The sequence below is a fragment of the Dermochelys coriacea genome, chromosome 13 (assembly GCF_009764565.3).
Source record: "Dermochelys coriacea isolate rDerCor1 chromosome 13, rDerCor1.pri.v4, whole genome shotgun sequence".
In the NCBI taxonomy this organism is placed as follows: domain Eukaryota; kingdom Metazoa; phylum Chordata; order Testudines; family Dermochelyidae; genus Dermochelys; species Dermochelys coriacea.
The window spans coordinates 12,112,964-12,124,067 of NC_050080.1; the positions used below are offsets into that span (position 1 = coordinate 12,112,964).

Genomic DNA, 11,104 nt, shown 5'->3' on the forward strand with positions numbered 1-11,104 from the left:
TGAAAAAAAGTTTTGATGGAAGGTTTTTCACCAGCTCTAACAAATGTTGATTTATACAGCTTCCCAACTTGTCCATAAGGTAAAGGCACAGAGAAGATGAGACTGAATGTTTCAAATGGGAATACCTAAAGTTTGGGAACCAGCATAGCACCTTAACTTTAGGCACCCTCATTTGAAAATTCTGGCCTAAGGTCAGGAAACTCAAAGATATTTAGGTGCCTAACTCCTATTGAAATTAGTGGAAGTTAGATGCCTAAATACCTTTGAGAATCTGTGCCCAAGAGACTTGCCTGTGCCCAAGTTTACATAGTTAGCCATTGGCAGAGTCCTAAATAGAAGCCAGGTTTCCTGATTCCCAGACCTTTACCCATTGCAAGTTTCATTTTAGCCTGCTAGGTCCCTTTATCAAACTATTCCCGAAGAGCCGGGTAATGGCATGGAGAAAATTGCTGTGCTTTCTGTTCAGTGATGACCAGGGCTTCTAATATGAGATTCTTAAATATGGTATCTACCTGGATGGTTGCTGATGAGTTAAATGTTTTCATTTGGGAGCCTTGATCTTAGTATTCGTAAATCGTGAGCCTGTTCTGTTCTATAGGAGTATAGCTTTCTATGTTTATAAGTATCCTTTTGAGGATGAAATTGCTGATGTCATAGTCTAGAATTTGGTAAATTAACTCTCTTTGGGCTAAGGTGGGAACTCAGTGAAGCATTGTTCTGATCCGATCCTCCTGTGAGTGGGGAGGAACCTTCAACTCTTGTCTAAGTCAATGGGAATTGAGTTTGGGAGCTCTCAGAATATATGGAGCATCTTGGAGGATCAGACCATAAGAAGAAAGAGGGCATTTTTGGCTCTCTAAGGTATACAAAGGGTTTATGTCCACCCTTTTACTTTTCAGCAAAGAAACAGGTATTTCGTTCAAAGAGACAGATCAGCTAACCCCCCAGGTAATTATCATTAGTATAAGTTGGAATATGCCCTTTTATGTTTACACTTTACCACCAGCTGTGATATTGGGCAGAATCTGAACGCAGGTGGAATTAAATAACATGCATAGAAAATGAAGTAGTGAATGGGAGACATGAAAAAAATCTTTTCAGTCTTGACCTTTTGACAACGCTGGCTACAATTCCACTAACCTAGTGATGCACATTTTGAAATTATTTCCAAAGAGCCTGGTATACTGGATGGCTGGGGGATTAGTAATGGAAAAGGGCAACCTCAGTGGTTCAAATATAGCCCAGGTCAGTAGTATCAGAACATCATAACCATGTGAAATGCATTTCTTGGTCTCTGTCCCATTCTTAAGAGCTGATCCAATGAAGTCAATGTCTGCTTTTCCACTGACTTCAGTAGACATTGGATCATGTTCTTAGGGCTCAAAATTCACTACACAGCACAAAATTCGCTACAACCATTTGCCCCCCTGTGGATAGTCTCAGCAGAGACTAGCTGCTTATGTAATCTGAACAATTCTCTCATCCTTTGAGTCGGTTCCTCCAGGAAAGGACTGTGGGCCTAATCTGCAGATCTTACACATGCAACACTGCCTCTAACTAAGTGGTATAGATGTTTTGTGTGGATAAAACAGGCAGACAAAACACCGATGCAGTGTGAAGAGGATTGCACTGCCACTGTCCATGCCAGACCTCTCCCTTGGATAGACAGACAACATCATTCCCCATTCTCTCCTTTCTGATAGGGTGGCATTCATTTCAAATAAACATTCCAAAGACACTTCATAATCCATGTGTGCAGTTCAATATCCATTGTGATGGACTTTTTTTTTAAATGATCTTATTATGAGTTTTGGCAGATATGTCTATGTAATAATCAACTGTTGTCTCTCCTGACCACCCACCGCACACATATACACTTAATATTAGAACTGGCCAGAGAGAAAATTAATGGCTCTCTATTAGACAGCAAATAAAAAATGTATTAGTCAACTATCCACTGTAAAATATTATCTCTCTGCAGGCATACTCCGCTATTTATTCACCTCAAGAAAAGTATTTCTGCTGCATCTACTGTAAAACAAGTAAATTGCTCTGTAATTGCAGAGGTTGCAAATTAACATGAAGTGGCCGTGGCTGGGTTCTGGTCCTTCAGCAGCACTCACTTGGGTTTTTATGGTGTTGTATACTCACTCCGGTTCCAGGCACTTATGTGGGGGTGCTTAGTAGCACTTTGAAGGGGAAGGATTCTCATCTGTCCAGCTGAGTTTCTCTGGATGCTCATCCTTTCTGGGGTTTTGATAGAACTAACATCTTATGAGCAAGATAATAAATGAAGGAAAAGGAAATAATCAGCCAATCCCTACTGGGCCACTGACCTCTCTTCCTTCAGAGGGGCCTGCGGTGGGCCACAGTCTGGTTTAAAGTCCACTGGTTCACCAGCAGAATGAACAGGATACAGCCCTCTTCATCTCAAGGTGATTTGTGCCTCTTTTAGGCAAGGGATTAGGCTCTGCCCTCTGCTAACCTCTCCCAGGGAGCTGGGAAGCTCAGCATTCTTCTCACCTCCAAGAACAGCCTGCTACTGAACTGAGCTTTCCTGCTCTTGAACCCCATCTGCATTCTTATCATGACTTGCAGGTCTGATGAAGCGGGGCCACTCCAGCCCCCAGCAACTCCTTAACCCATTCCTGATTGGTGCAAGGTTTATACATCATATCACAGGTAGTGATTAAAAACAGAATTCCATCAAACACATACGAGCATTTGGGTTTCTATGTCCAATCACTGTTACACAAGGGAAAGGCATAGAGATGACTTCGACTGCAATTGTATTTTTGACAGTTGGCACATCAGGTGGCATGGAAGTGCCATTTCATGAGCTTTTTTCCTGCAGTGAATATTTGTGTTTGCAAAGGCTAAGGAACTGGCAATACTGAGAAACCAAATTTTCTGTTGCCTCAGGGGCTTCACTTTTGAGTATTTACAGTTCCTTTCTGATATACACAGCCTCAGTGAGTACCCATCTGTACTGCCCTAGAGATGACCTGGAGGAACTTCTTATAGAGGGTGTTTTGTTTGCAGAAAGGAGATAGTTCAATCTCTATCATGTCTCTGAAAGACGAACATGAATCATACCAATTTTATAGAACTATTCAAGGTGCCATATGAGGCAATCTTCTGTCTCGTAAGGATTGAGACCACATGATCTATTTGACTAAGGACTCTATCTAAACTGGAATTCTGTCCAAGAGATGGCTGCTTAGTTTCCTGTGGATACTTAGTAGCTCATCTCTAGTTTGTACAGAGGTTTGGAATATTTTAATTCTATTTTTATCTTGCATACTGGTATTGTTAAAGCACAAGGAGTTGTAACTTCTGTTACTGCACATTCCAAGGGAGTGGGGATGGGAGAGTATGGCTTGACTTCTGTATCTCTTGGAAACTGTAGGAATTTAGAAAGAAATGGAACAGTTTCTTCCCTCTCTGTGGGATGGAAGGGTTTCCTTTGAAATGCTCTAGTCTCTAACTCTTTCAGTGTATTTTGGAGTAGGTTGTTTACTGATCTTCAAGTTTCCCCCTGGATTGGTTGTATCTGTGGCCTATATATTGCTGCTGTAAGAATAATACATAGGTACCTCCTCAGATAAGTCAAACTTCATGAATAGGATTGGAATAATTAACCCATCTTCACAGATTTGATCTTTGCACATGCTAGTCTGGGCAGGCTGCTCTTTTTAGATCCCTCAGACTTGAAGTCATACGTTCTTTCTCTCGAGGGAGTTTGCTGAAGTAAATATGGCAGCATGTGTCTTTTTAATAACTGATTTTTGTCCCCTGGATTTTTCATATCAGCAATTCTATTTTGTCATACTCTGAAGAAACCTTTATTATCCTTCATGTCCCACCAGGGATCTGAAGACTTTGCAAGTACCTGAAGCACTGGTAATGTAAGCTGAAAGCTCACAATTAGAACACTGCTAATTCCTTTCTACATCAGTGTCTGTACTCAAGATGGCTGGGTTCAGGGTTGGTAACATGGGAGCTATATATCAATTTAGCCTTTAGTATTCTGTGTCTAGCAAAAGCAATAACCTGATCAAACTTCCTCTTCAACTCTATAATTCTGAACTAACTCAGACACAAAATCGTGCACTTTCTTAATTAATATAGCTTTATAATCCTAGGGAGATTTATTTGGGCTTAATGTAGGGATGAAACAGGGAAGTTAAAATCCAAGGCTCTGCTTCAGAATGCTAGGGAAATTAAAGTTTGTTTACATCCTGAGCAAACATTGGCCTTATCTTTTCATTTTGAACTGTTTTTCATTCTCCACAAAGTTTAAAATATCTAGGCAGATTAGACTGGAGAGGCAGCTAGCTAGGACATTCTAAGTCATCCTGTATTTCTCAAGCAGCCAATGAAAATGTTTCTTTATTGGAAGCATAAAGAGTCTCCAGAAATTCCCACTGATATGCACACAAATATCTGGCTGGATGGAGATGCTTTGCAGGAATTGTGCAGCATCCTAAACTTGATTGGTTTGGGTAGCATTTTAACCAAATATGTAAATGCACCATTTTCTGTAAATTGATCATATGGTGTAGATTAAATAAATATGCCTTACCAGTGTCTTGGTGGGAAGGATTGTGTGCTGAGGGTTCAGAGAGTCCAAGAATGAAAATAATTTCTTGGATTTCACTTCTCAGGCTCATGGATCTCAGAAATTAGGTTTAGGCATAGATTCAGTGCTGAATAAGAGCTAGGGTTTGCATTCAGATTTGAGCTTTTCTCATAAAATTTCATTCTCAGATGGATGAAATCTTGCAAAATCAGCCAATCTCTTGAGTCATAGCTGTAAAATCAGCTGTCATTTGAAAGATTTTGGACACATATGAAAATAAATCTTCTCTCAGATTTATAATTTACCCAGAACCAAAACTGGCTGGGTGCAATCCTAGGATTTGAGTTCAAAGAATGTCAGAATTTGAAGGGGTTCGCATACATGTTGCTGGTTTGGCCTATCTCATTGCAAGGGTAACCCCTGCAAGTTGATTGACTGGATCATAAAATGTTGTTGTGACAGGGCACTACCTGAAGAACCCTGATCAATAAGGTTGCTGCTGCCCTGGGAAGGTTGCAGGCTTAACTGAAGTTAATTTGCCAGTTTCTTTTGGGGTTTACTGACACTTTTGGGTGGCAGTTGCTGGGCTAATGAGGTAATTGGCTCAGTAATTGGGATGATATATTTGAGAGGAACAAGGATGTAAGGGTGGGGGTTCAAAGAGTGAACTGGGAAGAGGAGAGAATGTTTTGTGGAAATTGCCTTTTGCTGTATAACTGTGGTTCCCTCTATAACAACTTTGTAATGGAAGATTAAAACATACCTGGTGAAATGCAAACAGCCTACACATATCTGTGGCTAGGACACCCTGAGAACATGCTAGGTAGTGCTATTCACAGGGTAGGTGAAGGGATCAATGTTGATCTTGAAGCGGGCTGGCAACACCATTAGCATTTATGGAAAATGAAGCACTAAGTGGTTAAAATCCTCACCCTGTAATGGGCGAGGTGTCCTCAACTCTTGCTGATTCCCAGCATCTTGTAGGAGCAGTTGTAAGTCTTGCTCAAAGTTGCATAGGACGTCTGTGGTAGAATCAAGAATGGAATTCAGGGCTCCTGACTCCCTGTCCCATGCTTTTAACTACAAAGCCATCGTCCCTCATTACAGAAGAGAACAGTGCTGTATCCTCAACAAGAGAACAGCACATGGTAACTTCCTGTTGTCCTCTAATCTATCACCCCTGCTGAATACCTCCCAGGGGCACTCACAAAAACTTAATGGGCTTTACAAAATGAATTAAGAGGCTTTGTAGCTTTTATGCTGTGCACAAAGGATTCTGAAAACTTCTGTCATCGGTGCAGTAAATCACTCAGAAGTAATAGGACGGAGTGAAGAAAGTAGCATATAAGGTGAAGAATACTGTTGCGTTTACTCCCAATGGAAAGGATAAGAAATAATGTTGATTTTGAAATACGTATCAATCTTAGCTGTACATTCCAGTGAATATGAACAATTCTGGAACCTTTTAAAATTCTATAATGCCCAAAGTGAGTCAAATATGAAAACTGCCTCAAGCTTTCTGAAGCAGTGTTATTTGAATGAACATTAAAAGTGATATTCTTATCTCAAGAACATAATGGGTGCTGCTGGAACAATTTCCCATTGGTGTAAATGGGAACTGGACACTAATTCCAGGACGTAGAGCAATTCCTCCTTGAGTTATTAGAGTTGCTCAGTTTTTTTTAAAGAGTCCCAATGGATAGCAATGCTGTCTGTTCTGTGGTGTGACACTAGATGCACTTCTGCTGAAATACACCACTTTTGTGAGCTTCTTTCAGAGATTAGTTGAATCCTATCCATGAGGACTCATTATAAAGTGTCTGTCAGCCTTTTCATTAAAAACCCTATTTTCCGGGGCTTATAACTGCGCATAAGTATTAATTCCAGGCTGCAACCTATGATCTCAGTTCAGGAGTAGATTTTTTTTAAGAGCAACAAGTTCCCCCTTTAGAAGAACATTGTGAAGCTTGAGAGCTTGTCACTTCTACCAGGAAAAGTTGGTCCAATAAAAGATATTACCTCACCATCTTGTCTCGCTCATCTTCTGGGACCAACATGACTACAACCACAGTGCAAACAACAATAGAAGATTTTTTTAAAAATAAATTTAACAATAGCTTTATCAGGGTTAATGTTCTGGGAAGTATAAAAAAGTGAGAGAAAGAAAAATGCTTTAGAGGCTGCTTGAGTCATTTCAAACGTTTGGTTCAGGTTTTAGCAAAAGTTTTAGCTGATTCTTATTTTATCCCAGCTGGTTCTCCATGTTTAAGACAGGTTTCAGAGTAGCAGCCTTGTTAGTCTGTATTCGCAAAAAGAAAAGGAGTACTTGTGGCACCTTAGAGACTAACAAATTTATTAGAGCATAAGCTTTCGTGAGCTACAGTTCACTTCATCGGATGCATTCAGTGGAAAATACAGTGGGGAGATTTATATACACAGAGAACATGAAACAATGGGTGTTATCATACACACTGTAAGGAGATCAGAGGTTTCAGAGTAGCAGCCGTGTTAGTCTGTATTCGCAAAAAGAAAAGGAGTACTTGTGGCACCTTAGAGACTAACAAATTTATTAGAGCATAAGCTTTAGCTCACGAAAGCTTATGCTCTAATAAATTTGTTAGTCTCTAAGGTGCCACAAGTACTCCTTTTCTTTTTACTGTAAGGAGAGTGATCACTTAAGATGAGCTATTAGCAGGGGTGGGTGGGAGGAAGAAAACCTTTTGTAGTGATAATCAAGGTGGGCCAGCAGTTGACAAGAATGTCTGAGGAACAGTGGGGGTTGGGAGGGGGGAAATAACATGGGGAAATAGTTTTACTTTGTGTAATGACCCATCCACTCCCAGTCTCTATTCAAGCCTAAGTTAATTGTATCCAGTTTGCAAATTAATTCCAATTCAGAAGTCTCTCGTTGGAGTCTGTTTTTGAAGTTTTTTTGTTGAAGATGGCCACTCTTAGGTCTGTAATCGAGTGACCAGAGAGACTAAAGTGTTCTCCGACTGGTTTTTGAATGTTATAATTCTTGATGTCTGATTTCTGTCCATTTATTCTTTTACGTAGAGACTGTCCAGTTTGACCAATGTACATGCAGAGGGGCATTGCTGGCACATGATGGCATATATCACATTAGTAGATGCGCAGGTGAACGAGCCTCTGATAGTGTGGCTGATGTGATTAGGCCCTATGATGATGTCCCCTGAATAGATATGTGGACAGAGTTAGCAACGGGCTTTGTTGTAAGGATAGGTTCCTGGGTTAGTGGTTCTGTTGTGTGGTGTGTGGTTGCTGGTGAGTATTTGCTTCAGGTTGGGGGGCTGTCTGTAAGCAAGGACTGGCCTGTCTCCCAAGATCTGTGAGAGTGATTCACAGGATAGGTTGTAGATCCTTGATGATGCAATGGAGAGTCTTAGTTGGGGGCTGAAGTTGATGGCTAGTGGCGTTCTGTTATTTTCTTTGCTGGGCTTTGTAGTAGGTGACTTCTGGGTACTCTTCTGGCTCTGTCAATCTCTTTCTTCACTTCAGCAGGTGGGTACTATAGTTGTAAAAATTCTTGATAGAGATCTTGTAGGTGTTTGTCTCTGTCTGAGAGGTTGGAGCAAATGCGGTTGTATCGTAGAGCTTGGCTGTAGAAAATGGATCATGTGGTGTGATCTGGGTGAAAGCTGGAGGCATGTAGGTAGGAATAGCGGCCAGTAGGTTTCCAGTATAGGGTGGTGTTTATGTGACCATCGCTTATTAGCACCGTAGTGTCCAGGAAGTGGATCTCTTGTGTGGACTGGTCCAGGCTGAGGTTGATGGTGGGATGGGAATTGTTGAAATCATGGTGGAATTTCTCAAGGGCAAATACATCCCTGCTGTAGCTCCAGTGGTATGCATGAGGTGAATTTTGTCTAGTATGTTTTAAGAACTTACATGATGTAACAGAATGTCTCCAGAAGTGGTTAGAATTTCAGTTGCATTGGCATCTTTCAAGTCTTTTTTACATGGCAGGGGAGGGCGGGGGTGGAGGGGAGAGAGAATAAATCTATTGCAATCATTCTATCCATAGCTTCCTTTCCTTGATGGTTGAATTACTGGAACTTGTGGCTATATTTCCATCCCATACTCACTCATACACTGTTGGCCTTTTGACTAGTAAGCGGATAGTAGCGTTTTTTTTCCCAAGATTTGGAAAAAAAAAAGAAAAAAGGTTGAAATTTCAAATATAGCTGGGAGGCTCTGGAGATCTGCCAACCAGATAGAGGACAAATATTCCTTGGACTAAAAGAAGAGCATAGTTATTGCATGCTGTTGTTCTAATAAAGGGAGCACATGTGCTGAGTATCAGTGTTTGTAATTGCTGTGCCTTTTAATGTTGTGGGGAATATTATAGTTTATTGATTGGGAGTTGGTCAAAATAGACTGGCAGGGAACAGCATATGGGTGTTTTTTGCTCAAAACCTCAAAAGTAAATCTGTTCTCAATTTACAAGTAAAACAATGTTTTTTCTAACTGCCAGCAGCATACACTTAAAGGATACTGGACTTGTATGGAAGTAGCAATATGGGCACAACCTAAAAACAATGGGATTGTGTAAGTGAATCTGAGAGCATCCTCTGATACATTGTCATTCGTTGTATCTTTGCACAGTCCCACTGGTATAATAAAAATGTTAAATAATGACTAACATAATTAGTCCTGCAGACCCTTTTTTGTTGGGATGATGTGATAGGTTAAAAAAACCAAGCCATACTGAATCCAGGCTGCGTTTGTGGGGCTAGTGGCTAGAACAATCACTGTGAAACATAATGGGTCTGATTCTCCATTGCCCTGGATCTTGCCTAGTCATTTACACATGTGTAAAGTGGGTATAAAACGCCATCCAAATAAGAATCTTAGAGAGAAATCCTGGCCCTCCTGAAGTCAGTGGCAAAACTCCCATTGACTTCAACAGAGCCAGGATTTCTCCCTTAATGTTTTGCATTCACTTTGCTGTGGTGTAAATGATTAATCATATGGAGAATCAGACCCCATGACTAGGGAACCCTAGTGCTATTTTTGTGATCTGTTTTTAAAGGCAGATGCACACTGTAAGTAAATGATTCCTTCTGGTATCCTTCTCCTGTAGAATTACTCCAGTGGAGATTGGGGAGAAATTGTCTTTTTTTTTTTTTGTGAGGCAGAAACCATTGTTTCAGTTGGGGCTTCCCTCAGATATTATTAGCAAGAATCTCTCCCAATGCAGTATAGTATTACAGCTTTGTCAATTTTTTCTTGAGACAAAAAGCATTGAGGCATAGACAGAGTCAATTTCAAATGGACACTCCAGTTCTGACGATTGTTCTCATTAAATTAAATGGATCATCATTTGAGCAGAGAGCTTATTACCTGTCTGATATTGGAAAAGATTCTGTTTACGGATACATTTGTTTAGTGTCCTCTCAGTTTACCTGTTTATTGTGAAATGATTCATCATCTTAGGGGCTTATTAGATTCATCACTATTCCTTGCCTGTCATATTGCATCCTGGTCAAGAAAAACTTTTGTTTCGTCTGCAGCTAGCCAAAAGATAACACCCTTTTTTCTCAGATGCTAACTGACCACTGTTATCCACCTGTAGGCATGACTGTCACAGTGCTTTGTACCTAGCAAGAACCTTGATGGCCACCAGATACTTTGACTAATGCAGAATCAGAATGAAGATGCCCACCTTCCAAGTGGAGGAGAACCTAATTACTTCTGTGCTGTTTACCTTGTACTGGCTACAAGTCCACTTCTGTGTGATATTTAAGGTGTCACTCTACCTCCAGACTCAGAGTCTGCTTCTGAGAGCTGGATGTGGGAAATTCGTAGCAACAGTTAGACTCTGTAATTCTTGTCTACTGGATATATACCTAAGATTCAGAATTGGTTACAAGTAGAGCTGAGTGAAATTTGTTGCCTCTTCTTTCAGTGAAAAATGCAGATTCTGAAAGATTTCGTGAATTTGTGTCAGTTTTGCCATATTGTTCATTTCAGGGGGAAAAATCCCCAACCAAATTTTAAAAAAACATCAAAACATTTTGTTTTGAAAATGTCAAAACAAAACACTTCAATTTTTCCATTTGGAATGACTTTGTGTGTCAACGTTTCCTTTAATTTGATTTCAAGAATTCAAAACTATTTAAAAGTGGTCAAAATCAAAACATTTTGTTTGACCTGAAACAATTTCTTCCCTGAAATCTCAAAAACTCTGTTATTTTCCCAGCTGTAGTTCCAGGATGAATCAGCTGAGCCCTACTCTTCCCTCCCCATAGGAAGGCGGGCCCACAAGCATTCAAGAGACACATGAGCTCATTTGGCTACCCCTCAATTGTAGCAATACAAGGACCTGTGATGCTTATGAGACTTCAGGTCTGTAAAGTTTCTTTTTCCATTTCCATTTTCTCAATCCAACTGAGACTGTTAGTTGGGTAAACTTTTAGCTTGTGCTTTGTATTCTCCTGAGATCTTTGGATCTGCCAGTTATATTAATCCAGATTGGTCTGCACCTTTGCTTATTGAATA

General features: G+C 40.3%; 1 long non-coding RNA gene across 2 annotated transcripts; it reads right to left on the minus strand.

Moving 5' to 3' along the window:
* Positions 1-1,817: 1,817 nt before the first annotated feature.
* LOC122456453 lies at positions 1,818-5,095 on the minus strand. Of its 2 annotated transcripts, none has more exons than XR_006275393.1 (3): positions 4,586-5,095; positions 2,946-3,072; positions 1,818-2,271 (listed from the first exon to the last, which is right to left on the minus strand). It is a non-coding gene; the product is annotated as an uncharacterized LOC122456453 (long non-coding RNA). The 2 variants fall into 2 exon arrangements; XR_006275392.1 differs by lacking the exon at positions 1,818-2,271 and adding an exon at positions 2,317-2,648.
* Between the last annotated feature and the right edge of the window lie 6,009 nt (positions 5,096-11,104).